Source organism: Panthera onca, chromosome B3, assembly GCF_046562875.1.
Source record: "Panthera onca isolate mPanOnc1 chromosome B3, mPanOnc1 haplotype 2, whole genome shotgun sequence".
Classification (NCBI taxonomy): Eukaryota; Metazoa; Chordata; class Mammalia; order Carnivora; family Felidae; genus Panthera; species Panthera onca.
Window position 1 is genome coordinate 140,803,364 of NC_138344.1, and position 14,167 is coordinate 140,817,530.

The 14,167-nt window shown below is 52.4% G+C and overlaps 1 long non-coding RNA gene across 1 annotated transcript; it reads right to left on the bottom strand.

Annotated features, from left to right (window-relative positions):
• Window positions 1-7,759: 7,759 nt before the first annotated feature.
• LOC132670288 (uncharacterized) lies at window positions 7,760-13,772 on the bottom strand. The gene is made up of 3 exons (XR_009606574.3): window positions 13,135-13,772; window positions 8,468-8,776; window positions 7,760-8,277 (listed from the first exon to the last, which is right to left on the bottom strand). It is a non-coding gene; the product is annotated as an uncharacterized LOC132670288 (long non-coding RNA).
• Between the last annotated feature and the right edge of the window lie 395 nt (window positions 13,773-14,167).

The window sequence follows — 14,167 nt, forward strand, 5'->3', positions numbered from 1 at the left end:
GCTGCCTCTGTACAATGGGATAAAATTCAAGTTCAAGTGCGGACGTGACGTTTAATCTGCACTAGAGACAAAAAGACCCAGAGAGTCGGAGCACTGGGGGCGACTAGCGGTGGCTTTTTAACATTGTACCCTGTAAGAGAACAAGAAAGCACACACAGAGACACACGCGCGCGCGCGCGCGCACACACACACACACACACACACACACACACACACACTCGCCCGTGCGCACACTCGTCCAGGCCGGCCACACGTGCAAACAGCGTTTTTGGGCGCTCCTCTTCTCCCTATGCACCCGCAGCGCAAAAGGGGAGGGGTAGGAGGGTATTTTTAAATAAAAGAAAATCCTGTTCATCCCTCCTCCCCTCCGGGGAGCAGGACCCCCTGAGAAGGAAGGAGGAGTAAGGAGTGCGTGGAAGTTAGTTGAATCAACGCTAGTCCCCACCTACCCCGCCAAAAGCTCTTTTGGACTGAAGGGAGGAAGGGCTGTGTTGAGTGGACTGGGGTCGACAAGGGCACATGGTCAGTTTATTTCACCCCCTTGGAGAAGAGCTTAGCTGTTTTTACTTTTGTTTTATTGGGGGGGGGGGGGGTCGGGGTTAAACTTCCAAAAAATGTCTCCTATAGAAATCCTTATATTACACACTCTGGGAGAGCCACGCGGACAAAATAAAAGACAGTAAGAGAAGGAAAGAATTAAGAGCACAACTGGGGGGAAAGGGAACGTGAGACCTTGTGTGAGTCCCATTCCGGAGGGAATATTCATTCACCCGAATCTGTGCCTTTCCCCCATAAACTCATTGAGGTCAAACACGGGTCCCACTCCCTGAGGCCTGGGTCTGTGGGAAGCCTAGGGGTCAGGGGACAGGGTGATCCGCGTGAGAGAGGGACATGCACGGGTTGGCCCAGAAGTGGGCGTGGCCGGATCGCTGAAGATACTCGGGTGGGTGACCCCCTCCGGTCCCCCAGTCCCCTCTCACCCCCCTGACAATTACTGACACCTGCAAGTAAGCATCCCACCCCCACCCCCAGTGCGCCTCCGCCCAGGGCAGGACTTGAAATCTCCCGTCAGACTGGGAAGGACACAGCTGCCTTGTCAGCCGTTTGATCTCCAGCCGGCGAGGACAAGAGGAGTTGTGGGGGCCTGTCCGTGGCCTGGGGACAAGGCCAGGCCTCGGCCGCGTGGACATCTCCCTCACCCCGCGCCCCATCCCTCCGCAGGCCGCGGCCAACTTCGTCTTATGTGATGATCTGCCTCCATGGCTGGGAGCGCCACGCGCTGGACCCCTCTCCCATCTCAGGGTTCCTCTGGTCTGGGCCGGGAGGCGGCCAGGGCGGGTCGGGGCCTGGCTCAGGGCTGGGCTTCGCGGGCGAGCCCAGCTGCACCCACCCCACCCCGCCCCCAGGCCGGGCTCTGGCGGCTGCACTCCAGCGACTGGCTGGGCGGTGACGCCTCCCGGCGCGCCGCCTCCCTCGGGGCCTTTTCCTTGGGGGACACATGGAGTTTTAGCTCGCCCCCAAGGTCTTGGGTGGGGCGAAGGCACCAACAACTTAGAGCGCAGTGAACTCCCAGTCCAAACCCCCACCCCTAATTTAATAACAATAAAATGTGCCCTAGCATGCAATTTTAAGGACTGGGCTGAAGGGTCTGCGTCCGAGGAGGTGAGCACTGGGCAAGGAGGGGGCGGGTAGGAATCGTCATTCCCCCCACCTCGACTACACACAGCTGCCCTCCACCCCACCTCCACGTGGCCCAAAGTCCAGAAGTACCTACCTCTCCCTCCTCCCATCCAGCCCCAACGTGAAAATATTTCCAGGAAAGTGGCCTAAATAAAAAATGCTCACACGCACCTTTAATAAACTTAAGAAAAGCATAAACTGTCATCCCAACCGGCCCAGACTCCTAAATTTGGGAGTTAGCTCTCAGTCTGAGAACCGGCGCGGTGAAGTCCAGAAAGGGTTAGCGCTTTGCCCAAGGTCACACAGCGCCTGGGGCAGGTCTGACTCAAATCGCCGAGGCTAACCTGTTGCTCGGCACCGCCGGTGGCCCGGCGCCCAAAATTCCAACCTGCGACCCTGGCCCTCTTGGGGTTAATTACCAGGACTGGGGACGCGGTCTGTGGCCTGGGGGGGGGGGGGGGGGCTGCGACAGCCCTCTGCAAGAAATGGGACCCCCCCCGGGGACCCCCCACCCCCCCCCCGCGTACTGCGCAGGACGCTCAGGAGCTCCGGCAGGAGCTCCGGCGGCGGGGTCTGTGGACCCGGGCACCCCTGCCCCACCCCTGGCAGGAAGTAGCGGGCAGGGGGCGGCGCGGGCCGCGACGGACCCGGAGAGCACTTCCTCATTGGCCCCGCGCTGCCCCGACGGCGGGAAGAGGGACGCGCGGGCGGGCCGGCGCAGGGCCGGACACGCCGCCACCCGCCGGCGCGCTCCACCTCGCGGCGGCCGGGGAGAGGCCGCCCTGCCCCTGCCCAGCCCTGGGCTGGCCCCTTCGCCCTCTCCTCCCCCCCCTCCTCCTCCTTCTCGCCCTCCTCCTCCCCTTCCTCGTCGTCCTCCTCCTCCACCTCCCTCCTCCTCGCCCGAGAGGCGGCCGGGTGCAGGCAGAGAGCAATCCCAGCTGCCGCTCCAGTCTCCTTTTTTTCCCTCTGCCCGTCTGGCACGGGCATCATTAGCGCTGAAAGCTGTTAATGTCTGGTCTCACAGCTCCCCCTTTAGTCTTGCTGCGCTCTCTGTCTCTCGTTCCACGCAAGATCAATAGCCGCCTCTCCCCCGACCTTACCCTCTCCCTCGACCCCGCCTGGCTTTGGCAGCTAGCCCCCCACTAATATGTCCCCTCTCTTGATGCCCAGAGCACAGACGGTGCCAGAGGGGATGGCCGAGCTTGGGCCCTACTCCTTACTCAGGACCCTAGACAGGCGGGGTGTCCAGTACCCTTCTGAGAAGGTCACTGCGCGCGCGCGCACACACACACCCCACCCCACCCCTTTATCTACCAAGCATTTCTATACATGAAAGTCTGTCCTGTCCCCAAAAAGTGTGTGTGTGTGCGTGTGTGTGCACGCACTTATGCGCACAGGTGCTTAACACAGTAACATATAAAAAGAAAAGTACAGGTACAAATGTGATGCTGAAGTAATATTACCATACCTCAAACTCATTTCTCCAGCACGTGCTGTAGGCCTACTGTGTGCCTGGTCCAGACTGGGGGCTTCGTGCAGACTGGAATTAGATGGAAAGAAATGCCATATTTTCTGCAGGGAAGGAAGGAAGGAAGGAAGGAAGGAAGGAAGGGAGGGAGGGAGGGAGGGAGGGAGGGAAAGGAAGAAGGAAGGAAGGAGGGGAAGGGAATGAGAGAGGGAGGGGAGAAAGAGAAAGAGCAGATGTCAGAAAGCTTTCTGAACTCACAAATATTTCCCTGCTCTTCTTTTTCTAGCTTCACAGTGCATTCCAGCAGATAATCCCCCATATTCTTAGTCACTTTAAATTTCTTTATAGAGGAGTAGTTCAAAAATCATAAATCATTTCATCAAATCAGAGTGCATTTTTATTAACCTTGTGTGGGGTTCGGATTCCCTGTGTGTGCGCATGCAGCATTCCATGCAGTGGGGGCAGATTGAACACACACGTGACCCCCTAAGCCAAGGCTTCTTGTTTGAAATTCTTTGAATGATTCTCAATATTTAGCTCTTAGCCGAGGTGGGGTTCTATTTGAGATCCTACAATGTTATCTTTGCCTTCTGAGCAGTTATATTTTATATTACGTCTTTACAAAAATCTGGAAAGAACCAAGATAAGTCGTGTCAATAGAAATGGGAACTCCCAATGTTTCTGTAGAAGGAAAATCCACATTTCATTTGTTGTTGTTTTTTTTAAACAGGGATCCACCCTCTAAAATGTAGTCAAATAACTTTGTAGCAATACGAAAACTGAGCAACACATCTTACCAAATTACTTTGGGCTTCATTTCGGGTGCTTAAAAAGAAAAAAAAAAATCTGCAAAGAAAAGGCAGATCTTTCCATATTCACGGGTGTAAAGCAAACTCAGAAGCAAACTGCCTGTTAATTTCTTTACTTCAGGATCTATAAACACTATTGACTAAAGATGAGGACATAGAAAACACATCAATCTGATCAGTGGATTGATTGACTTGTTTTAATTTTTGAGGAAACTGTAATCGTGGTACTAATCAAATCATATTAATATACATATTAAATTTTTGTAATGTTTATTTTTGAGAGAGAGATAGAGCATGAGTGAGGAGGGGCAGAGAGAGGGAGACACAGAATCCGAAGCAGGTTCCAGGCTCCGAGATGTCACCACAGAGCCCCACGCAGGGCTCGAACTCACAGACCTCAAGATCATGACTTAACCAGCTGTGCCACCCAGGTGCCTCTTAATATACATATTAATAAAGCTCTCAAAATGGCCCTTATCTCCTTCCTTACAGTTCTAGAATCTCTAGGAGCTCTCAAATCCAGAAGCATAAAAAGACGAAAGAGGCCTTTTGTGCTTCCTGGCATATCTTCTAGAATTATTTTAAGACATTTCTGAAAATTACAGCAAACCTCTAAATGCCATAAGGACTCAATTAAGGCTGTGCTGGATTTGGAGGGGTTTTTTGCATTGTCACTTTATTGCAGAGACAGGACCACAACACTTGCCTTCCAGCAATTGTTCGCTCGATTCTTTCCATGTAATGAATTTAGCAACATTGCTTTTGTTAAAACATGGTTATCATTGCACCTCACTTGTTTCTGCAAGAAACACTTGGGCTTGATACCTTGGTAAATTTCCAACTATTGCTTTAAGGACATGAAGCATAGGTAAGCTCTAGGAAAACTGAGAAACATCACTGCCTGCTGTCTTTATAGCTGCAGCCTGCAGGGGGTTAAACCAAATTCACTGTTCCTGATTCATGTATTATTTTCCTTAAAAATACTTACCCAACTCTCCGTATATGAAAAAGACTCACACCCACATGGAATGTTCCTAGCTCTGTCCCTGTCATCAGAAATGATATTGAATGGCTCAGTACTAGGGGATCTGGAACTATTTCTACTGCTTTCTCACCTCATTTGGAATTTTCTTGCCTTGCTAATTTTAATTCTGAGTCATCAATTCAAATTTGGTAGGGACTGGCATCACCCAGTTGGTCGACTTGGGAAAAAATATTGTTCACGAAGATGATCAAACTCCACCAAATCCCACCCCCCACCCCTACTTATACAGAGTGGCTGAGGGGTGGTGTGTGTGTGTGTGTGTGTGTGTGTGTGCGTGTGTTGCACAGAAAGGGGCTCTATGCTGCTTTCCCTCTAGTCACCGAGCCTACAAATTGTGTAACTGAAAATGCAAAACACACATGCATGCGTGCATACACACTTGCACACGCTAGTCTGAATTTAGTGGTCTAGTGACCGTCGATCTACCCTATTTGGAGCACAGACAAGGAAGAGATAGAGAGTTGAAATGGTTCATTTGGAGAAAGAACCGGGATCCAGAAGGGAATTTTCAGTTCTGAGTCTGGCTGTCAACCGCTGTCGTCAGGACTGGCACTACAATGAGGTGTCTGGTGATAGGAGATGGGGAGGAGCTGGGGTTGGAGACAATAATGATCACCTTCCTAACAAGGGTTTTATGAGGCTGTGAGGATTAATTAGTTTGTATCCTTAAGCAGTTTGAGAAAGAGGAAGTTTCAGGAAATGCTAAACTGGAGTTGTAGGTGAGTGTGACTCAGTTGCAAACTCCACCCGCACCCCCCCCCCCAATCCCAGGCTCTGAATACTCCTGTCTGTGCCTTTATGCGGTCTACAAAGGAAGTGGGGGAAAGGGAAGTGAGAGGGAAGTACTCGCTTAGGGAAAAACAGAGAAGGAGAGAGAGAGAGAGGCATGAGTCAGGCTAGCATCCCTCAGAAGGAACAGCTAATGAAATGCTGCAAGGGGGCGCTTACCAAAAAAATAAAAATAAGAACCAGCCAACACCTTGTTTCAGATATGCCTCCCAGACCCCGAAAAGAAAAAGGGATCTGGGAGGTCTCGTCTGTTGTTTTGTAGTTTCAGAAACAGTCCACAAATGCTTTCCAGTGAATTCAACAAAGGTACTTTGTATGCTAGAAAACACTTAAGTGGATTCCCCTCTGTTTCATAGAGAAGGGGTCAGGGTGCAGGACGACAAGCAAGCCTCTGCGACAAAGTTTGAACTGCAGGCACATAATTGGGGATGGAATAATATAGAGTACACGGAAGTTATAAAAGTTGTTTCATTGTGCGCATATTAAACCATTGCATCTGCTTGAAGACACTCTCTCGGCTCAATTTACAAGGCAGACAATTTGCTACAACAAAAGATAATTAATGCCACCCAGGGAAAACCGAGATGCTGGGTTGCTGTGCATTCTGGCATTAGTTTAATCTGGGTCCTTTAAAAAAGATGATTTCACTGTGACTTTAAGCCTTTGGGAACACTGAAACGACAATGGCTTCTAAAATATGGCTGTGGCAGTAACATTTCCCATTTGAACTCGTGACAAAGCCCCTCGTCCCCTCCCACATGTGTCCTGGAGTGGAACACGAGACGGGAGCATAGGCACCCACCTCTCTCTTACCTGTCTCCAATGGGCTGCAATCTAAACAGGACAGATTTACGGTCATTTTTTTTTTTTTTATCTGAATTTGGACCTCTGTATTCATGCGGGTAGATTCATCAGCTGTTGGGAGTTAGCTCTGGCATCTGCAGTTTCATTATTTGTATCTGCTTAACAGGAACAATTAGAGAACTGAAGAGTGAGGACGCCTGCTTGGGGACCATTTCGGTATTGTACCCAGACCACACATTCCGGCTGGGAAGGAACACAGTAATGCAGAAAGCATTAGTGGATTTAACACTCTGCGTTGTGTTCGGGGAATCGAACTGTCAATGTTTCTGGCAAGAACTCATACTCCAATTGAAATCTATCAAACACCTTAATTAGCTGCGGGTACCTACAGGCACCCAACCCACAGGCAGGTTGGAAAGCATGAGAAGGAAAGGACTAGAGCCGCAGAGGCAGCACGGGCCCCTCGATCCCCCCAGGGCCCCGAGGCCTCAGTTTCCTGACCGGGATCTACGGGCCACCGTTCGAAGCCGGGCAAACCCTGGCTCTGACGGTGGCAGCCCCGGGGGGCACGGTTGAGGATGTTTGGATGGTGCGACGGGTGTTGGCAAACGGGACGGGAAGAGGCCACGGTGACACAAAGCTGTTGCCGATGGTAACTGGAGTCTTTTCCTCAGCCAACCGTTCCACCTGGACCTCGGCACAAATTATTGTTTTCAATTACCACCTGTGTATTCCTTCCCATTCAACTTATTGATGTAAAATTACAGCTACACCGGTATAAATAAGTTATGCTGCAGTTGTAAAATGGAAGAAATTTTGTTGTAGCAATTATGTTCAGCAAGATGACAAAATAAATTTCCAGAGCTGTGCCTGCAGTAACCTGGGGAATTTAAACCTCATAATTTCCATTCATTTCAGATAATTTGGAGTAATTTCTATATGTAATAACTTTGTAATGAAAAACACAGCGGTACTGAAGTGATTTCGCTCCATTTTTTTCTCCTATGGTATACATGGCACAAAATAAGTGATAAAAATAATATTTCCTTTTTATATGTGTGTGTGTTGAGTAATTCCTTCAGCAAAAAATCATAAACTAATACCCAGACTAAATCTCTGTCCACAAAATGAAAAATAAATTGAGTTAAAGAAAGTGAGAAAATATGAAAGGCTTTGGATGTTTTATTGTGAGTTTATTGAATCGTCTCGCTCCCACGCTCCTTCTGATCTCTGAGGGTTACGGTTCCCGAGTAAGGGGCAAATGCACGTGAGCCCCCAGACTCCTGGGCAGAGGCTGCAGGAGACCCCCGAAGCGAAGATGGCCACGCCAGTTGGCACTCTGTCCTCCGGAAGTGTTAGGAAACACCGTCTCCTCCGCGATGCGCTGGGCTGCTCCCCGCTGCCGCTCCCCATCAAAGTCTTTAACTTCAACGTTCCCGGTGACTACAGAGGACCTGCCGGGCTGGGCAGTGGTCACACACAGTGGCACAAGTTCCCTAGCTGCACCGGTGCCCTGCCCGGCCTCTGGTGGTGACAGCCGCCACTGACGTACATGGCCCTTGAACATCCCACGTAATCCGGCGGAAGCTCCCCACGAGTTGTTAGAAGGTGACAAGGACATTGGCTCCCAGCGCCACTCGACTGGCCTCAGCCACCGCCACTGGGCCCATCGAGGGTTCCTTCTGAATGAAAAATGGACATTGGGTCTGGATGAGGCATCCACCCCCTGAGCCCTGCCTGCCAGGAGTGACAGCCAAGCCAATTGTCAGCCCCCTCCCCACCAGCCAAGAGGGCCGCCTGCTGCCCCAAGTCCCCCCGCCCCAGGCCCCCACCCTGCACCATCCTGCGCTGCATGCAGCCGGGGGCACACACCTGACGTCTCACACCACGTGAAAGGCACCCAGCGGCTGGGTGGCCTGAGGAGAAGGCATTTATTTCTCTGCCGGGTGATCTCCCTCATCAGACAGGGCTTCAGAACCCGTGGGAGCAGAGGTGAGCGGGCCTGGCCCAGGCTCTGGCACATGGCAGTCACTTCGTAACATTTCAACAACACACACCGATAGGGTGCCAGCTTGCTAGACACAACGTGGAGGGCTGGGGGCCCAGATGGCGGCATCGTGTGACGGTCAGTACCCGGGTTCCTCATTCAGACAAGCCTGAATTTCACATACCGCCCCTGCTCTGAGGAATACACAAGGAAAAGCAGAAGTCAACGACACAGTGACAGGACTATGCCAGATCTAATAGAGCCCCCCAAAAGTACTCCAGCCCATGTGTCCTAAGTGCCATGGGAGCACAGGAATGGGGGGCAGGGGTCTTTGGTCACAGATGACAGAATTCTCCAAGACCTTCAAGGCCTACTAGGTCAAAGAGCGATGGTCTAATGACATTGTTAGGTCATTTGCCTGATCTAATCCTGGGAAGACAAGGACCTTCATTCCCAGGAAAGCCAAGGCCAGCCACTAAGAGGCAGGGCCAGAATGGACCCCAGGCTGTCTCCACGTCCAACCACACCAGTCTCCACCCAGACTCGGTTTCCAGCCCTCCTGCAGGGCCACAGCAGCGAGCAGCTGGGGACACCGCTAGATGCGGAACCACAGTAGCAAAGGCCAAGTCAGCACAGGATGAGGACAGAGGAAGAAGGAGAAAATTTTGAAAGAAACCAGGTCTACGATGGGATTAGCAGAAGAAGCTTTTTTTTCCCTTTCATTTGGGATGGCAACATCCAGGGAAAAAACATGACCAATGGCTCTGAAACCAAAATAACAGAGGCAGAGAAAAATGGGATGAAGAAGGAGAGAGAAGTAAGATCTGGAGTCCCAAAAAGGACTCACAGAGGCAATGAGCCTCTGCAGGGAGAGGGAGTGGTGTAGACAGGGGTTCTGCTGCTGAAGTTCTGGAACAGACAACTCACTCAGAGTAGTACAGAGCGTCACGGGGGACAAAGTCCCTCCACTTCCCTGACTTGAGTCTGTCCTTCCCGCAACCTTGTGAGATATGCAGGGCAGGGCACAAGCAGCTTGGACGTACACCTCCGAGAGGCGCAGGTCCAGGCCTCACTGTGCCCACTGGTGGCTGGTAGACCTCAGGTCAACAGCCTCTTTTCTTGGTCTTGGCGTCCTAGGTCCTCCTGTGTCACATCTGAGACGATCATGAAGATTACCTCAGGTCACCGATCTGAAAGCCCCAGGCACAGGGCCTGGCCCGCGGTAAGCATTTAACAACTTATATACATTATTAGTTTGGGGCCTCGTGCTGGGCTCTGGAGGAGAACCACATCCAACCCGACCTGCGTGCATTTCAGCACTTCATCTCAGGAAGGAAGAGAGGAATCCTCCCCAGGTTTCATTCATGAACGTATTCAACTAATCCTGATGAAGCCCCTACTATGTGCCACGGATCCGGCTAGCCTCTGGAAACACCCAGAGGAAAACCCCACAGTCTTTATCGGCAAGTGGGTTGCCACACAGCGCCGGGCCTTGATTTCTTCCAAGCAGACAGCCGGGACGTGCCTCTTCTCCCCTGCCCTCGGTGGGCACACAGGTCATCAATGAATGAGCCAGCTAGATCTCACTACAAGACTCATATATCCACAACCTGGAACGGCAGCTGGAAGAGCCAAGCCCGCAGAACAAAGGCCGGGAGGAAGCCTCTCAGAATGTGAGTGGGTGTCACTTGAGAGATGGGGACCAGAGTGCCACCAGTGATTCCCTCTTTAGTCTCGAAATTCCCCAGGATCGGCACTTCTACCCCCAGAAGTTAAAAAAGTTGTGGCAGCAGTGCTTGGAGGGTGGGGGTGGGAACATACAAGCCACCTGTGGGAAAAAAAAAAGAGTGGATAGAGATACCAGAATGGCGGCCGATACTGTGCTAGGGTTATGGGATTAGAAGGGCTTTTAGAAGAACTTGATTTCCCAAACCTCCTAAAACGTCACTGAAGACTCGCCATACATTTTTTATATAGGTTTGTGAAAGAATTAAAAAAGCCAGCACTGGGCTGTGAAGAGCTCCATGGGGGCATCTGGCCTTGAGATGCATGCAGGGTCACAGAAGGGCCCCATCCTGGCATGGGGCCATCCTAGGTGCAGGGGGACTGTCGGACTGGATGAGACCCTTCCCAAGAAGCTGCCTCTTTTTTCCCCCATTCCCTTCCGTTCGGGGGCCTCCAGCATGTGAAACGGCTCTCAGAGCTAAGATTTTCTAAGGTCCGCAGAGGCTGGTTTGAAACGCCACCTCCCCCCACCCACCAGGGATGTGGAGCTCATGCTCTTGGCCCCGGTGGAGCTCAGGCTTCACACACACACACACACACACACACACAGCTTGGGCCTCGGCCTCGGAAAGCAGCCCGGCTGGGCTCTGTGCTGGGTGCACACTAAGTGTGGGGTACTTTTAGACACTCACAATGAAGAATGTCCTCTTGAAGCTTCCCCCTCCTTCCCACCTTCTGTCATCCGGGGAGATAATTCATTTATGCAGCTTTCACAGAAGACTGACATTTTCGACTTTTTTAGCAGAATAAATTTATAAGGTAAATTAGGGGGTGGGAGCCCTAGTGTCCTAGGCAGATTCAAACTGGTAATTACAGAGGGCCTAATTATGTATTCACCACGGAGCCTTCTGGAACAGGGAAGTCTACAGGATGGCTCTTATTCTTCCTGCAGAGGACATTCGCCCCTGGAACCTTCACAACCTGTGTTCGAGATGTTTTGCTTCCAGCCCTGAGCAGTCGTGGGGAAGTGCCCTTGTCATCAGTGCCACTGCTCTGATATTTGCAGAGAACATCCTCACCCTTGTCAAGGCACCCAGATTTTCCCCAGTAATCATGAGGTCAAACAGCTTTCAGGCCAGGGGTCCTGATCTGGATAAAATAAAACTCAAAAAAGGGGCATGTTTAAAAAGAAACAAAACCTTGCTCTGCCACATTTTTGCTAGAGTTCTGTATCTACATCTACCGGCCCAAGGTATCCAAATTATCCTTGTCACAGCTGCCTCCCCTGCTTGCTTGGGAGCTCCTGGGGCGAGCGAAGTGTATCTTACTTCTCAGCTTGGGGTTTGGCCTCAATAGAGTCACTGAATGAATGAATGAATGAATGAATGGCAAAAGTGCACAATGGCCCTCAGAAGAGAAAGACCCTGGGCTTCAGCAAAGTGGTGAACTGGGTAAAAAGCATTTCTCTCTCCTGCATTACGGCGTACCACGGTGTGTGGACTGCTACATAAGCACACTTGCCATGCAAAGCCCATCTCTCTGTGACCCGTTCTGCCTCATTTTCCCATGCCCTCTCTGCTCCCAAACATCTGACCTTTCACTTGGTGGATACGGAATGCGCTCTGTGGTGGGGTGAATTGTGTCCCCCAAAAATACGCTGAGCCCCAACCCCTGTACCAGTGAATATGACCTTATTTGGAAATAGAGCTTTTGCAGCTGTAATTAGTTAAGGTGATGTTATATTGGATTAGGGTGAACTCTTAATCCAATGACTGCTGTTCTTTTAAGAAAAGGAGTAGACACACAGGGGAAAGGTCATATATCCAATGCCAAGGAAGCCCAGCAGCCACCAGCAGCCACCAGCAGCTGGAAGAGGCAAGGAGACACAGGGTTTCAGAGGGAAGCTAGAGTGTTCAGAGGGAGCACAACACTGTCAATGCCTTGATTTCAGACGTCTGGCCTCCAGAACCGGGATACAGTAAATGTCTGTTGTTTTCAGCCCCCTAGTTTGTGATACTTCGGTCACGGCAGCCACAGGAAAGTAATAATGCTCCTGCATGAACGAGGCACAGGGGAGCAGAGCTGAACAACACAGATGAGGACCCTGCCCTCAGGGGGCTCAGAGGCCACAGGCCCTCCCTACAACTCATGAATGTTGCATTTGCAAAAATGTTAATGAGAACTGTTGGCCTCAAAAAAGGGTAGTAATGACTGGACTAGGACTATCTGGAGGCCAAGGTGAAAGCAGACTCATCCTTCCACCCAGAAACCCACTCGTGCATCCCTCGCCAACCTCTTATCCTAGCTCGGAGCTTGGTGCATCCTTCAAACTCCGACTGTAGTGGCAGAAGCTGGGGAAAAGCCACATTTTGGTGGAGGAAATATCCGGGAGCTTCCAGCATCCGTCCAGCAGCCTCCGATCACAGCCCCCAAGGAAGCACACTCAAAACAAGCCAGCACCTCTCTGAAACTCTTCCGCCGCTGGAGGTGTTAGCTTGGTGGGTGGTTGGGTTTCATTTTTCACTTTGGGGTTTAACAAGCAAAGAATTAACCCCCCCCCCCCCCCCCCCACACACACACACAACAGGGACCGACTGCTAAGTGGTAGTGGTAGTAACTGACCATACAGTGCTCAGGAAGACGGAACTGGATAAAAGACAGGTCTCTTGCGTTTCTGCTGAAACCGCTCTGGATGGAATCGAGTCAAGACGCACTGCTCTCTCCCCCAACACACACCCGTGGTATCATTCAGGCAAAGAGACCCAGCCCTGCTCCTGCACATGTGGAAGACCAGGGAGAGGCCTCTCTACCTTCCTCGTCCACCTACCCTCTTAAGAAAGCGGACGCCAAGGGCAGGGCGGACTCCGGATGGCTCCACCGCCTTCGGTCCTGCGTGCGCAGCCGCGGGGGAGGCGAGCGGAGAGTTCACACTTCTGAGAAGTGCTGGGTTCACGCCCAGGCACAGGCGTCTGCACCTTTGACCAAACGTACGCCCGGATGGCAAGCTGATGTCACTGAGCTCTTGGAGGGGCTGGTCTCCCTGCGAGGCCGCGAAGCTCCGGAGGGAGCGGAGAACTGACACCGGTCCGTGCCCCTCCTGGGGCCCAGGCCCCAGCTGGACGTGCAAATCCACTCTTCCGGCACGTCCGCCCTGTCAATGAGACTCCGTATCCCAGTTTGCAGAGGGGACACCCGAGTTTCGGCGCCAGGCCAGCGCCGCCCTGCCCGCGGCAGCAGAGGCGGGGCCCGCAGGCTGCTGTGCCAGGGGCTCGGGAGTCATTCCCTTCCACGTCCTCATGTCCGTCAGGGTGAGCCAGGCTGCGGTACAAACCAACCCCTGGCCGTAAGGCGTCCACACGCCGACGGCCTAGGCTCCGGGGCGGTCGTCCGGCCGCTCCAGCCACACCTCGGGGCCTCGGAGGCCACCGCCGAGGAAGGAGGATGCGGTAGCATCGCGCCAGCTCTCCGGGGCCTCAGCCCGCTCGCACTCAAGCCCATTGGCCAGAGCTCCTCACGTGACCCCGCCTAACCGCAAGGGAGGCTGGGAGATGCGGGCGCGAACGTGGGTGGGATCCCGGCGGCCTGTGCCTCTCGGCCACCGTATCCAGGAACCGCGTGAGCGTCCTGACTGAAAGGGCAAAGGGGGATTAACTGGAAATGTATTCACCAATTTGCGGAGCGGGAGTACGGCTCCGTGACAGTGATAACACGCAGGATTTGTGACATGATTGGACTTAGGCTACTCATGCTGAGCCAGTCGGGGTCTCCCACCCCCCCAGCGCCCGATCCCCCGGTGTTTACTGATGGCGCTGAGTCTTCATCCGACTCTTCCTGTGCTTGGCCGCGCCACACGGAAGAAA